The sequence below is a fragment of the Anser brachyrhynchus genome, assembly GCF_964034855.1.
Source record: "Anser brachyrhynchus genome assembly, chromosome: 20".
Lineage (NCBI taxonomy): Eukaryota > Metazoa > Chordata > Aves > Anseriformes > Anatidae > Anser > Anser brachyrhynchus.
Genome location: NC_137713.1, coordinates 9,676,649 through 9,692,487, shown reverse-complemented (window position 1 = coordinate 9,692,487; position 15,839 = coordinate 9,676,649). Strand labels below are relative to the sequence as shown.

General features: G+C 44.1%; 1 protein-coding gene and 1 long non-coding RNA gene across 1 annotated transcript; one reads left to right on the top strand and one right to left on the bottom strand.

Moving 5' to 3' along the window:
- LOC308180671 (uncharacterized protein) overlaps positions 1-15,839 on the bottom strand; it is a 463,846-nt gene that overhangs the window by 222,196 nt on the left and 225,811 nt on the right.
- Positions 12,952-13,983, top strand: LOC308180685. Its single transcript, XR_013941127.1, has 2 exons — positions 12,952-13,055; positions 13,505-13,983. It is a non-coding gene; the product is annotated as an uncharacterized lncRNA (long non-coding RNA).

Here is a 15,839-nt window from a genome sequence, read left to right as displayed (position 1 = left end):
CAGCCAATTCCCCCCCATGAACCGTTCAGCACGATGCTGTGTGCTGTGGGACATCCCTTTGGGCAGCCTGGGCCAGCTGTCCTGGCTCTGTCCCCTCCCAGCTCCTTGTGCACCCCCAGCCTCCTCCTCGCTGGCAGGGGGTGTGAGAAGCTGGAAAGTCCTTGGCTTCATGTAAGCACTGCTCTGCAACAACTGAAACCTCAGGGTGTTATCTGCATTGTTCTCAGCCTAAATCCAAAACACAGCACCATGCCAGCTTCTAGGAAGAAGATTAACTATCCCAGTAGAAACCAGGACACTCTGGCATTCCTGATCGCTGTTCTCACAACAACCCATGAGCTTTCCAGGCATGGCCAGCGCTGGCCTGCTCCAGCCCCAGACAACTTTTGGGGCAGCAGCCCCCAGCCCGGCCCTTGTCCCTGTGGGATGATGCTCCTCATCCCTCCTGCTGGGTTCGCTCATCACACCCCTGTGCTGCAGCCGCATTTGAGAATTTTTAGGATGCTGCAACAGGCTAGTCCCCTTTCTCGCTGTTGATGCATGAAAAGATTTTATGGCATGGCTTACGTTGCGCAGATCAAACACAGATACAGATTTGCTCAACACAATACAGGTCTCTTCAAAAAGCCCAGTTTTCTGCCAACAGACTGTCAAACCCTGCACCCGATACAGGAGGAAAGAAGAAGCTCTAAACCTGTCCATGACCTTGGGGGTTGAATTCTCAGTGGCTCGGTTCACAGAGTATCTACCTTGCCAATCCACATGCTTAATGATTCAGAGGTTGTATAACGCTTTGGAGGCACAAACAGTATCTCAGTGTTAAAGTATTATTATGAACAGGGTTCCGATATTTTCCAGGCTCCACTCGGCAGCATTTTTGTTATTTGCACCAACATTACTGTGACAATAACCTCTCACACTAGATCATCAGCAACGTCCAAACTTTCCACCCATGACATGCAGCATGAAACTCATCTACTTGAAATGAGCTGGCAGAATTAGAATTATCCTCTCTATTTGCTATTACTGAGGCACCAGACATTTTGCAAACATCCTTTCAGCAAGGGACTATGTCAGTTTACTGATACAATAATCAACATAAATCTGCAAAACACTTCTGCTGACATTGCTGATAGGGAACAAAACACAGTGTTAAGTGCACTCAGCCCTCATTCCCCCAGTGCAGCTTATCTGGGGTTGCTTTGTAGAGAGGATGTTGTGATTTTTATGCTGGTGTATCCAATTTTATATTCATACCTGCTGTGTATGTGTGGAGCTGTAACTGTGTTGTGCCCAAGAGCTATCCTTACTATGCACCGACTACGCTGTAACTACCTCCATCGTATACTTCTAAATGGTTCCAAGCAGCGCAATAACATCTGTATTGATCTAAGAACATTTTATTGATTAAAGGCTGCGAAAGAAACCACATGAAACACGGGCCCATTATTTAACAATGTTTTTCCAGTGCCTGTGTTGGAAATAAAAACATGATGCTGTTAATTATTTTTAAATCAAATGGCTTCCACTGAGATTGCTGTAATGATGCAAGGTCAAACTGCTAGGCTTTGGGTTCTCCCCCCTCTTCTCTGCTCTTCTACAGGGAGGAGAAAAAGATTGACAGATAAATGCTGCAGGATGTTGACATTAAAAGGACAAACAAGATGAAAGTGCATCTCCAAACTTTCTACTGCAAGATGGCACACAGGTCTAGTACAGATCAGTGTGAGCAAGCCAGGTTTTGGGAAGGACAGCATTTACTGGTCTCCCCTGGACTGCACTTTTAACAGTTTTCACTGTGTTTTTATGTTGCATTACAGGATACTCTGTCACGCTGAAGAGCCTTCCATCTCCCAGGCCTTGCACTTACTCTTGCAGACAGAGGAGGGAGAGTTTGGAAAGAGCTCGAAGAATGGCACAAGAGGAGCAAATATCCAATTTAAAAGACAGCCCACTGGCATGTGTAGCCAGCTGTTTTCAGGTCTAGGACACAGCAGAGGAGCTTGGAGTACAGGTACGGTGGATCAGAGCAAGGGTGCCTCCTAGCAGCCGCTGGCAATTTACAGTACCTTTTGTTCGTGTCTTACACTCCTGTTCCGTTCCTGAAGAGAAATTCAGAAAACACCACCTGACATCTCTGCCAGGAAATAGGAAATGTAAATAAAACCCAACAGCCCCTTGGGAAATCCAAATTCAAAGGCTTTCTGACTCAATCTCTGCACAGCTCTGAACTCCCTAAGATTGTGGGAGCTCGTTCTTGTATGAGAAATCCAATTCCAATTGTTTTACCATTGATGTTGTGTTGTAAGGGGAAAGATACTACAAGAAGCCGATGAGAATCTAAGTCAGGAAATAGGCTGAAATCAATGCTTTGGGGGAGAGAAAGGAAAGGATTCGATGTGATCCAGGATTCTGACACAGTTCAGAGAAGGTCTGGCTATTACATTACGGCCACATTTTGAATTTCTCTGGTCGTATTTGTTGCAAGCAGAGAAAAAAATCTGGTCATTCTGATGTGACAAGAATGTTAATACCTATCTTTTAATGTAAATCAGCTCAGAGAGATATCCAGTCACTACGTAGGGACTTGAGGAACAAAAGGCATGGTAAAGCTGGTAGTATCAGTTCAAGAAGGTGTAAGACCTGTCTCTGTTGAAGAAATTAAGATGAACTATGCTGGTCTTTGTGAACCTAAGCTAGACAAATGAAAAAAACTTTTTTGTTCTGGATTTTTTTCTTACCCAGAAATCAATACCACCTGCCAAATAGCATCTTCTAGAGTGCCAGGTTATGTGCCAGGTTTCGACATGGGAAACCAGTGCCTGAGCACACAGCAGGCAACCTGCTCCTGCTCCTCTAAAGACTCATTACAGTCTCTGCTAAGTCTCTTCACATCCCTTCCCATATCAGCATCATGGATATAATTCAGAGTGGAACACTGTGCCCTGGTTTTGACAGAAGGCCTACTGTGAAGCAGAAAAGTATTGCACAAATAGTAGTAGTAGCAAGGCTGGAAAGGAATGCCCTAAGAGTTTTCAGCATTATCTTTGTAGATCTTATCCCAAAGCACAGAAAAACAGTACCTAAAAATCTTTTCTTGGACACACCCTTCCCAGTCTGGGTTTGCATTAATAACTTATTCATTAACAATAATATTGCCCACTTTGAAAAATCTGTTTCAGTCACTGTTTTTGAGTTACGCGATTTAAATTATTTTCATAAGTTTCATATTTGTACTTTCAGGAAATAAAAACTATTCATAAAAATTACTTCCCAGACAGCAGTGACTATTCCTTTAGAAATTAACGCATTCTTGCAACTACCAAAAATTAACACTTTCAGAATAAAAAATGGCAGATATATTTTTAGAAGAGATTTTGTCCTTTAGAAATAATGGCATATGACAAAAATTGGAAATTTAAAACCACTTTTGTTTTAAGTGTTGAAAAAAAATGCTTTATGGTTTGCAATGAGGTAAGCACAGTTTTGGGCACTCTCTCAAGCCATGGGTTGAGTGTACAGCCTGGATTCAATCCTGATTCCTTCTCAGGGGAAGCTGAGAGCCGCTTCAGATTGAGGCACTGGAGCCCAGGTCAGCTGTCTGTAGATTGTATCTAGACCTCAGATACCACAAATCATTTTGAATAAATTATTTCCCACCTCCTTCCTCCATCTGTGACAGAGGGATAATAATGCATTATCTCTACTTTATCTCCCATACTGAAATTAGGTCCTCAGGTTCAGATTCCTGGTTTCTAAGGGACAAGGTACCCAACATGAGAAGTTATTCACAGATGAAATTTGTGGGTAAACCAGACAGGCACTACTGCAGACTGGATGCAGGATCTGTACACTCTGAAAGAAGTCTGAAGGACAACAACTGCTTTAAGTTCAACAGTTTTGCCAAAGAAGTGCATTGTTCATCCCAGTTGCAGCTTGAGCTGCTTCTGCAACAGCTGAATCAAGCCAGAGACTTGGAGGGAAGAACCTGTAGATCGATGTCTGTTGGTGACATGCAGTCACTGAGGAAATGGCTGAGCCTGGTAGCAAGAAAGCAATAAAACTGGGGAGACTCACACAAGTGAGGCAGAGCAGAGGTGTTTTTACAGCCAGACACGAGATCTTCCCCCTTGCGGCTCTCCTTGCAATGTCTCAGGGACCTGGAAATCAAAGTCAGAGTCAAGGACACTGCTGAAACGTACTGTGGCTACGCAGCCTGGCACAGTGTGCAGGGAAGCCCCTTAGGGATGTTTAGGCAATTTAATGGTGGAGGGTAATGCAAATGGTGTGTTCGGAGCATTTACACAACAGAACGATTCTCTTGCTGTTTTGCTACTGGAAGGAGACTTTTTTTTTCAGTTAGTTACAGTTCATTAACTGCTGCCATTGAGTGGTTCTTATTCTAATTTCTTTGATCTAATTCAGACAGGTTTTTTCTTTTTCAGCAATCAGCCAGAGTGTAAGTTTTGGCCTAGTTAATGAAATACATAACTAATTTACATTAATGACTATTATAGGACACCTAGAAACATTCGGACTGAACATTTTAATCTCATCTCTTCAAAGAGAAATGCTGCCTCATGCACTGGAAAAGCTAATGGCCCACACTTCCAGCATTTTTTTGTTGTTGTTTTTAAAGAAAATAAGAGTTTCAAAACACCTTAATCAAAAAACACAAACATATGGTTTGGGAAGAGGAACTATAGGGACACTTAATGAACACGCAGAGGTTCAGCAGAGCCATGGACACAGGCATTCTGCTGTGGTCTGAGACTGAAAAGACAATTTCCAGTCTGGCCTCTGGTCCTCTGCAAACTTCCAGCAGCAAGGAGCTAAAAGTCCACGTCCAGAAATCTCAACAGCTGGTTCTTCAGGACCCGAGCATTTCCATGTCTGGGATCTGTGAAGGTGATAGGCTGAAATGAAGACAACTTTGGAAAAAGTCCTCCTGTAACTTGGAGCATAACCCAGTGTTTTATTACAAAGGTATTATCCAGGAAACACGTTTCGATGGGTCCCAGAGAGACATCTTCATTACTACTTGTGTCTTCTTTCCGTCTTTGGGTTTCAACAATGTGCAAGAAAAAATAGCTGCATGGAGTAGGCTTCAGAGTGGAATGAAATGTTCACACATTTGAGGATCAGATGAATCAGTATGGTACAAGAGCAAATATCAGCATCAGGCGCAGTACGGCTCTGTGCAGAGCTGCAGGTGGATGGAAGCACTCTGCCTGGGACAGTGATCACCTCATAGCAAGGGGCAGAAATCACAGCCATGCCCATCATTTTTTTCTTTCCACTTGAAGGGGCAAAATCTCTGAACTGAACTTAGGCCAGAGATGCCATGAGTCAGACGTAACAAATCAAGGCTGCCTATTAACTAGCAGAAGCAAGCTGCATGAAAAGTGACTAACAGCTTTTGTTTGTTTTTGTTTTCTCTTTAATATCTCCTTTTTAAAGAGACTTTAAAAACTTGAGATAAGGAAAAAAAATTAGAGAATGTAATACTTCCAGTCCTCTTGATTCAGGAAAAGGATTTGGTTTAGCAAAGAAAACCACAGAAACCCCAGGAAACCCAAGGCAAACTGTTGCTTTTCCAGTATCCATCATTGGAAGGCTACAGTTAACCCAACACCACTAAGCCAAAACAAGCAAAACTGATCACATATTGGGGAAAAGCACGCGCTATTGCAAATACCAAAAAAACAAATAAATAAATTCCTATTCGAGTTATATGGCACAAACCTGACAAGAGCATGGTTCAGCTTTCCATGACTGAAGCAGACGGTCTCTAAAAGGGCAACAGTAGTAAGCACTGACAGACAGAATCCGTCCATGGAAACTCTCCTAAGAATATCTCAGATCTTGGCAGCAGGCACAAGCGCATGGTGAGGCATCCCGCTGCAGGGTGGCGTTTTACTGCCTGCTGGCACACCCACAGTAAAGAAAGACAAAAGTGTGAAAAACCTCCAAATTTCTGGGGGGGCGGACAGTCCATTTAGAGCTACAAATGCCTCTGATCTAATTCCTTCTGGTTTATATATGAATAGAGGAAGTGAAGTAATTGTGGGAAAGGTGGAGTCTATGGCAGAACAATTGTTTTGATTATTCCAGTAACAACCACCCCAAACTGGTTTCCAGCTAATTTCTTTGCAACTAAGCATCTGGGATTTTATTGCCATCATTTTTAGTTGTCGAGCTCTTTTTCTAACCCACTGAAGCTTCTCCTTTGCCTCCTGATCTCCCAGAGCACTGTAAACATGGGACAATGTAACACAAGCCACAAAATAGGCTATTACTTAAATAAACGGATGGGGTCGGCTTCATTTATTTGACGTCTGCCATCCTCCACCCTTTGCTTTCCTTTGTTGTCTTTTTTGATCGTCTTGTTTTGAAGCCAGGCAATTTGTCCCACATATACTGCTGTTCACGGGCTAATTAGAATTTTAGAAGTAATTTAAACACCCTTTGCAGTGTGATGTTAATTCCCTCCAGATTGCTGGGAACATTAGCTTCAGTGTTTGTTTATTTTAAGTGACTCTAAAATATCAAACGCATTAGAGGTTGTAGCAGATTTGGGATAATTCACCTTTAATGATAAATTCATTACAAAAGTAAGCATCCTATTCAATCAGTGCCAGCCTGTGCTCGTGGAAGGACCCACACCCCACAAGGTGGCAAAGCTGAGCCAGGGGGCAGCGGGTCCCCGTGCAAGTTGGTCGGACACCGCCTCGGTGCCCCATGCTGGCTGATACTCGCGTGGGGCATCTGCAGAGCTCATCTCCTCATCAGGAGCATGGGCTAAAGCCCCAGCTCCGGGACAACCCTGCTGCTGCTGTCTGTGCTGGCTGGACCAGCAGAAACCAAACCCCAGGCTTGGGGCACTCCCCCTGGCTCCAGCAAGGCTGATGCTGAGCATCACGGCGTGGCTGTAACGCAGGCAGCAGCAGGGACAGAAAACCCCCAGCCAGATCTCAGATGAAAGTGTCCTGACCACCTCCACATTGATACTTCTACGTGCAAGCTGTGTAAGTAGAATTAATTGTATAAGAAATAATGTTATAGCAAGAAACAGAATCGTGATTTTTGAAAAAAAAAAAAAAAGTAGGAAAAAATTAGCAGTAGTCTACAGAAAAAATAGCTCATTTCATTTAGTCTGCAGAGCCATTTCATTTTTCCCCTTCTACATCTCTGAAAAGATAAGCAATTCTATGAAAAAATAACTGGTGCATAATCCTGCACTTTGCAAACATCCTATTTGTGCAAACAAAAAGCTAGTGTCAGTAGAGATGTGACATTCCACAGTGAGCAGTATTATAAGCAATTAAAAATGAATTAAACTTGTAAGATAAGTGCATAAGGTAGACATCAGTAGCCCCAACCACTTCTGTGTAGCGTATTTGCTTGCACATTAATGCTCTGACTAAGCCAGCCAAGAAGGCGAGAACCCCGTCTCGCCGAGCACCCTGACAGGGGTAAGGTGACCCCTAGAAAAGAGCAAGAGCTGTGCACGTCCGTGCTGCTCCCCAGGTACCTCACAGCCTCTGAGCGTTTTCTGCTCAGGGAAAGTCAAGAAGTTAACATTGTTTGTCCATCCGGTAACACTCAGGAGACATCTCTTACAAACACTGTGCAGACTCCCTGGAACCCACATACTCTTTCTGCCTGTACAATGGTCTTCGGCCAGCAGATTCACAGACGTATTAACACCTCCGTTTGCCTTCAACACCTGCTACCCCTGCCCATACCTCTGCGGTTTTGCACTACAGGGACTGAACAAACAATCCTCTTCTGCCCGTTCTGGGCCACCCACGGTTTTGCAGAGCTCTGCTGTGTCTCCACCAAATCTGCAGAGCGCTGACATACGCAGTCACCTCTCTCAAAGCAGCCGCTCCTCACCGCTGACAACCGGTGTCACCCTTCTCCAAGCCTTCTCCAGGTCTAACACAGTGGATACAGGCAGCAGAACGCCACGCAGCGTTAGGATATGGGTCGGACACGGATTTGTACAATTACATAGTTTTATTTTCTGTCTGTTTCTTGATGACTTACTTTTTTAATTTGCTTTTCTGATAGAGTATTGAGCTGACATTTTCATGGGATCCAAGCATGCCCCACACTCCCGTGGTGCACACTGTTTGTACAGCTCTAATCCCTCAGAAATGACCAGTCTGACTTCCAGAACACCCCTGCAGCTTTGAAGGAGCCAAGAATGTTTATACCAGTGTAACCACATCTGTACTCGAGGCTGCTCCAGCTGAACTGCCAGTTAGTGTAAGAGTTTAGAACCGCAACACTTAGCAAGGCACAAGCCAGTACCCAGCCCAGCCCCAAGGCAAACCATCACTTCAGGGGCTTGGAGCATGAGTCAATTGGCACTGCTTCATCAAAACCAACACACCCGACTCTCCTGATGTAAAAACACTCCCCTACTTCTCCATTATTAATCTCTATACTTTTGTTTACTCCCCAGAAGAACTTGTACACAGCACTCAGCCTCAAACATATCAAAGTATTAATGAAGAGTTTTTAAGCCATCAGGTTGGCATCGAAACAAAGTTGAGAAACAGTTTCCCTTTGGTTTCCATGGTTACTGTATCCCCAAAGGACAATTCAAATCCCTCCTGTCTCAATTTGCTCCAGGTAGCTTCCCAAGCTGCCACCGCCGCGCAGACCCCCCTTGGATCACAAGGCAGAGGGCAAGGGCAGCTGGAGCAATGTTCACGTGCGCGGTGCCTGGCCACCCTCCTGCCAGTTCAGTACTGCTCATAGACGACGGGTCAGGTGCTCAAGGCTCAAACCTGGCCTGGCTGGAGTCAATGAGATTTCGTCTGCAGCTGAATCAACTTTCACCTATGAAATACTCGCTGATGCCTTTTATAAATCCGTCATTTTCCAAGAGGAAGCAGGAGACTGCGCAGAGCGCTGCAGGCCCAGGTCGCCAGACTCCCAGGACCACATTTGATATGCTCAGAAGCCTTTGGGATTCCTTTGTACTCCTGCAAATCCCATGCTAAAGCTCCAGAGAGCCTGACTGACTAAAGCCAATGAGAACCCACTTAAGCAGCACAAAAGAACACGAGAAACACACAGCAGCCTGTAAAGTGCACATTTGTAACCAGCAGATAACAGAATACTAAGTGCAGACAACAATAACCATAAATAAAAATCCCCAGGCCAGCTGAGATTACAGGTCTAACACATCATTTTCCAGCTACCCAGTCCCACGGATAATCCTGTAGCAACAGGAATTGCCAGTCGGCTGCTCAGGCCCACGGGAGACGAGCCCGCACAGCCGAGATGCAGAGCATGGCGCGGCACAGACGAGGCGTTACGGCAGCAGGGCACATGGCCCAACACATGCAGCACGTTTGGAGCTCGATCGTGGGGTGGAAGCCAAGAGCTTTGTAAGAGCAGTGTACAAGAAATGGGTCTAAACCAGTCCGGGGCCAATGCTCCAGAATGTGAGAATGCTGCTCCATGCTCAGGGCTCTGCTCTGCTATCCCTCCTGCCCAGAAGGGGTTGTCCTGTCCCGACGGTGGGACAGCACCATCCGTTCTCCTTAAAAGCAATCACCCACAAACCAAGCCAGACATCCCTTAGTGAGATGCAATTTCAATTTTCTTCAACTGGAGTATCTCAAAAGGCCAACTGCTGAGCTGCTGTCAGCTGAACACAAGTCCTGCTCGAGCATCTGAAGGTCTCGAGGCTGAGCCACTCGTCCTGCAATTCAGGCTCATGGACTAAGCAATTAATTCAGACTGAAGGGAAGTACACCACCAGTGAGGAAATACAGGGAGAGGAAAAGCACCATGACTAATAAACACAGCAAATAGGAAATTTACTTCTTTACTACACCCAGTTAAAAATATTTTAATTTCTGATCAGTCTAGCTATGCTTATCTACAAACATAAAACTACATTATATGTCCCTTCTGGTGGATAAAACTGCAAACAGTCAACAGCATGCAAAAATAATCAGGGCAGCAAGTGGAAAAAAGCTCTTTTCTACCACAATTTACACACAGAATCTAGAAAGAGAGACTAATCTCTCCCTGGGACCCTCTGATTAGCTAAATCTGACTTGTAAACAGCTGCAAGATCATGATATCAAGAAGTGGGTACCTCTGTTTTCTGTCTCCCTGGCTGCTTCCGACACATTTTTCCCCTGATTTGAGCTGATTGGGCCTCTCATTTACCAATTAGGGGATGAGACTGAACAGGGAGGAACAGAGGATGATTAAAAATCTGCTCTTTGCTATTTCTGCAACAACTGTGGACCATTCTTTTCCAAATTAAATCTGGCTGCTGGCGAGCTAACTGGCAAATGCAATCTCATTCCCCAAGTGCCAGAGCGCATCAGCAGTACATGTGCCATTTGTGGTCCATCTGCAGGAAACACGGCATGTCAATTGCTTTCGGGTGGGCTGGGAGTAGATGCAGCAGCAGCAAGAAGCATGTCACTGAGCTCTCCTGCTCCTCCCACCCACGTGGACGAGGTCTGGGAGCCTTGTGGGGCAGCGCTTTAGAACTGCTTTGGCAATTCATGTCTCTGAACACCTGCTTTTGTCAACAGGTTTGGTTCCCAAAGTATCCTTTAAATGGGGAAAAGATGTTTGAAATTAGCCTTCCCTTCCCAATTTAGTAAGTCTTTTTTTTTTTTTTCATAATTCTCACTTATTTTGTTTTCCCAAAGTAATAGAAAATAGACATGGATGCCTCAGGACCAGACTGTCTCTATGAAACCTTTTTATTGTTTAAAAACAATTACAATGTGAGCCAGGAGTTGTAGGAAGTGCATTTGGTTTTGGTTTGGCTACTCTACCTTTTGGGCTAGGGGAGGGTGCAAAGGAACCGTCCCCACAATCAGGAAAAAATTCAAACACAGCTACTTAAAATTCCCTCTGAGCCAGATGAGACGTAAAACACACCTATAAGAAACCCACATTCTCCTCAGGATAATTCTTGGGCACTAGCCTTCCACAGGAAGGATTTAAGCTGGTTTTATAATCTCTTTATCTTGGGAAGGGATTAGTGCTGTTAGGAGAGGAGTGCTTTCTAAATAACAACGGTGCTTTTTTTTCTAAATAACTGTGTGTCATTCTTTTTAAACTCCTTTTCCAGAGAGAGATGTCATACTGTATTTTATGATGTCACAGTTTCTTCCAGCATGATAAAGTACTTAAGCCAGCACAGTGGTAGCAGTGCTGACTAGAATTACAGCTCACTTCTCCAGCTCTGTTTCAGCGAATACGCAAAATGAGCCCAACAGTGCTACCACAGCCCATTTGTCCCTCTCTAATTTATCCTAACTAATTTGTCCCAACAATCATCATAACCAGCAAATGCATTTCAGGAAAAATTTGAGAGGAGAACTTTTTGCAGTTACCAGTACAGTTTAAAGTGAACTGCCAGAGTTACAAGGAGAACCTAACAAGGCACCTGACTTTATTATGCTTGGAGTAAGCCAGAGCTGTCAGTCTTCTTCTCTTGAGTACTCTCATTTGAGAAAAGCACAAGCTCTTGAGTGCCTCTTGTCTTCTGTGATTGCATCTGCACTCCAATGCTGCCATCCTCTTCGAGTTTGACTAAGCCCCATGATCACCAAGAGCTTGTTTGCTGTTTTCTCTGCATACGTGGGGTTGATCCATTTCTTTTTTTAGCCTTTGTTTGCCTTGCCACAGCTGAAAGCAGATGCACACAGATACTGCCCAACATTGTCAGTGGACAAATTATGTCAGCCACCGGTACCCTTTATGGTGATTGCAGCCTAAGCCAAAAACTGCAGCGAGTGGCCTGGCTGCACAGCACTGAATTAAAATGTTGCACTTATGAATAAGCTTCCTTGACATTAATATGAATAAAAATGGCAATAAGCCTATATTTTATATTCTGTCATTTCACTCTGCATGACTAGTACTGTAACTTTGTATGCTCCCACTACACTCATACAGATTACACTTACAAATTGCCCCTCTGAATAAAGAGCACTGCGCAGGGATGACAAGTATTGATTTTCAATCTCCTTCCAAAATGACTCTATCATTGCAAGTAAGTCATGCAATTTGCCTCACTTCACACTTCAGGCTATAGGCCTCAGATCACATTGACAGGCCTGATCCTTCAGGAGATGTTTAATTAGAAAAGAAATGAAAGGAATTACTGTAAATCAGCACTTAGTCAGCGGTGTTACAGCATTTGTAAAGCTCCTTTCTCCCGAACCCCTTCACGTACCAAACTGCCTAATTTATTCTCTTATCCTTACCAGGAAGTTTGAGAAGGTTGTTTCACATAATTAGAATCTCTGTCTTTTCTCAAGGAGGTATCTCGGCATGGTCTAGTCAGCGTTTTACTCCTCAGCCAGATCCTCCTCCACCTGGCTGGCGCTGGAGGAGCACACCTGCACCACCGGGCCTGACAAGGGCTCACCGTCCCCGAACTGCCTCGGAGCTGCCCGGCACTTTTGCTTTCAGAGCTACGTTTGAACCTAATTATGACTAACATGCAATGAAAATGCATCTTATCAGAGGAGAATTAGACCTAAGTGCTGCACACATTGAGAAAAACCTCACGTATCCCTGTTCAGAGGCACCTCCACACAGCTGCTCTGGGGCCCAGCCTGCCTGCAGCCCCAGCTCAGATGAAGCCAGTAGTTAAATATATTACCCCACCCCCCCCAACCAACTACAGTTCTTTGTGTTTTATATTGTGATGCTTTTAAATTTGAGGTTCCATGAGGTTTGTTTTGTGCTTTTAAACATCGGGTTTCTAAGTTCCTTTCCACTGCCCCGTGCCTTGTTTTCTGTCACACACAAACCAGCTCATCCACCCTCCTAGCAAAGCCAGCACAAGCTCCATCATAGACCTGCAAATACCACCGTGCTCCGAAGCTCCCCAGACCCCTTCATTTCACTTCACACATGCTCCCCACACGCAATTAGAAGCCACGTCTGAGGGAAGACCCACTCACCCGCGCACCACACCACACAGCCGCTGCCGCCCTGGCCTTCCCGCCCAGGGGCCGCCTCTCCTCACAGCTGCGCTGCCATTACAGGTGACGACCTGCTGTGGCAGTAAGGGGAAGTGCCCGGCTATGGACGAAGGGTGCTCGCCTCCTTCTCGAGCCTTCCTGAGGCTGTCAAAGCCCTCCTGAGCCCGGCTCTTGAGGAGAGGAGATAGTGCCCCACTTGGAGGGGGGGGATCTTAAAGCGACGCAGGGCTGTGGGAGCAGTTTGCAGTTGTGTGAATGACATATCAACCTTGCCATCTGAAAGGGCTACAGGAAAAACCTCTGCGCCTTTTAAGTACTTGTTAAAATAGGAATATCTCTAACCTTAAAAAGAAGGATGTAATATCTGTGACTATGAAAGAGGTTTTAAAAAATTACCTGATTTTGGGAATGCGGTAGGGAGGAAAAACCCTCCCACAATTTTATTAAAACGTTACAAATGGTGAGTGCAATCATCCATCACCTTGTATAGATTACTTTTTTCTTCTCTTCAGCGCAAGAAATGAAACCACTTGTTTACTGTAGCAATAATACACAGAGAACTACTTTCAGAGCTCACAGCTGTGCCCCATCTACCACTCACCATGGAAGTGACCAGAAAGAAAAGCCAGCCAACAGGTTCAGATGCCAACCGTCTGACAGTACGGACTGCACGGACCACCAGCCTCCTTCGTGAGCAGCTTTAGAGACTGTTCTGTGACGTGAAGGGAAAGCATGCTTCTCTTTGAGTCAAGGACAGCAAAATCCCACAGAACACTTCAGATTAATTTCTATTTTTGCTGTAAAAAGTCAGAAAAAGGTCATTTTATTTTTATAAATGCATAGAAAATGTGAGACATCTGGAATCTTCAGTATTTCTTTGAACACAGTGTTCAAGCTCAGTCAAGCCTATGGACTTTAAGTAGTGCTTTGCTGTTAATTGGGGTGACTGAGGTCATTCAGATGACTTGGGCTTCTTCCTTTGGTGTTGTGAGGAATTCTGACCGTAGAAGTCTACTTGTCATTGCTGGACATAGTTTGCCAGCTGACTACGTACAAAGGCTTTTAAATAAATAGCTTGAGTCCCATTCTAAAACATACTACTTCAGCCCTGACTTGTTTGAGTCAGTGGAGGAAGTACTGGATGGATTTTTTTTCCTGAATAATTCAGTAGTTTAGAGAAGAGGAATCATTGTATTAAATAATAATAATAAAAACACAACACTATGAACTACTTTAAAAATACTCCATGATTAAAATATACTTTTATACTCAGAATTCATTAGAAAAAGAACCAAACAGAGTGAACCTTTACTACTATCGCCATTAATATTTTCAGAAATTTCCAACTGCTTCACCCATTTGCTCTGGTACTAGAAAGGAAAGCTTTGATTTCTAGTGGTCTAAAATAAAAACACAAAGTTGTTCTGTGAACAACAGAGCTAATGGAGTTGAACTTCCTATGAAGTTGACCCTTCTGTTCCTTTTTACCCTTCTTTTTCCACTCAGAGTAACCACAGCTCTCCTTTGTGAGAGCCACACTGAGCAAGACAGGCCAGACAGTAACCTCCAAGCTGAGCACAATGACCGAGGCCCACTTGCCTTGTCACTGGCAGAGGTGCTCATTTGTGTCTCTATGTTAGGTTGACACTAACTGACATAAACTTTATAGGAATGTATTTATGCTATGTACATTTTTGTTAAAATGGGTCAGCAGGTTTTTAAGTTTGAGGGGTTGTTTTGGTTGGTTGTTTTTTTGGAGGTAGATTGACAATGTGGTCACAAAGGCCTGGTTTCTTCAGGAGATTAGGCCATGGGATTTAATGGTTCAAGTTTACACTCATTATCCTGGGGACTTCAATTGAATTTTCAGGACATTCAGGAACGAATAACACTTCCTCACTCTCAAACAGCAACATTACACACAGGGATTAAAGAATGTAATGCACTGAAGGGAGACCACAGCTTTGTGATGGGTAGGAAGCTCCTGCAGTTACCATCATCCTCAGCCCCAGCTTGCTGGGGGTTGTAGTATTGCTGCAGAAGCTATGATAGCATCAAATCTGCACTTAGAGGTTGTTTCTTGCAGCTTCATGATGCAGCTCTTTTGGAACGGTAGCAGCAGCATAAAAACTCCTTCATAAGTCCTTATAACCAGAATAAACTATTTTTATGGGCCTCTCACAGTATATCTGCAATTAGTCTAACAGAATGGCCACATTACCCAGAAAACATAAACTTGGTTCTCCTGTCCAGACACTCCCTAGCACCAGTGTTTGCCACTACTTTAAAGTTGCTGAGAACATACCATTTGAATGAAAATACCACAGCTTCTTTCAGGCAGATGAGACCCGAGTGGTCCAACCAAGTGCCCTTCCTCACTTGCACTCTCTTCCCTACTGGGCTGCTGTCATGGGGCTGTTTTCCTCCCAACCTGCTGGCAAGCACCAACAGGGAGCTCCTGTTCTGCACCCAGTTCTCAGGACTCTGGCCTTCCAACATTACAAGAACCTGCAAGGAATAAAATAATAATAAAATCTTGGCACCTCCTTAGGATTGTTTTTCAACAGATCTCCGCTGTTACATGCAGCCTGTGACTATAAGGTCATTTTGCACTTACAAATATTTTCTGCTAGAAAACAATGCTTTAGCCAGCCACTTATTTCTGAGTGTTCTGTAATTTTTATTATTTTTGTAATAAAAAAAAAGATCTATTAATCTAAATATTGCAGAATACGGGGCTGAATTTTCAGTGCATAAGTTATTTATATACACTACAGAAGAGATTAGAATCGTGCTTAATATAAATCCCTTTTTCCTTTTAAAGCTCTTCTGATGTAGGTACAAGCT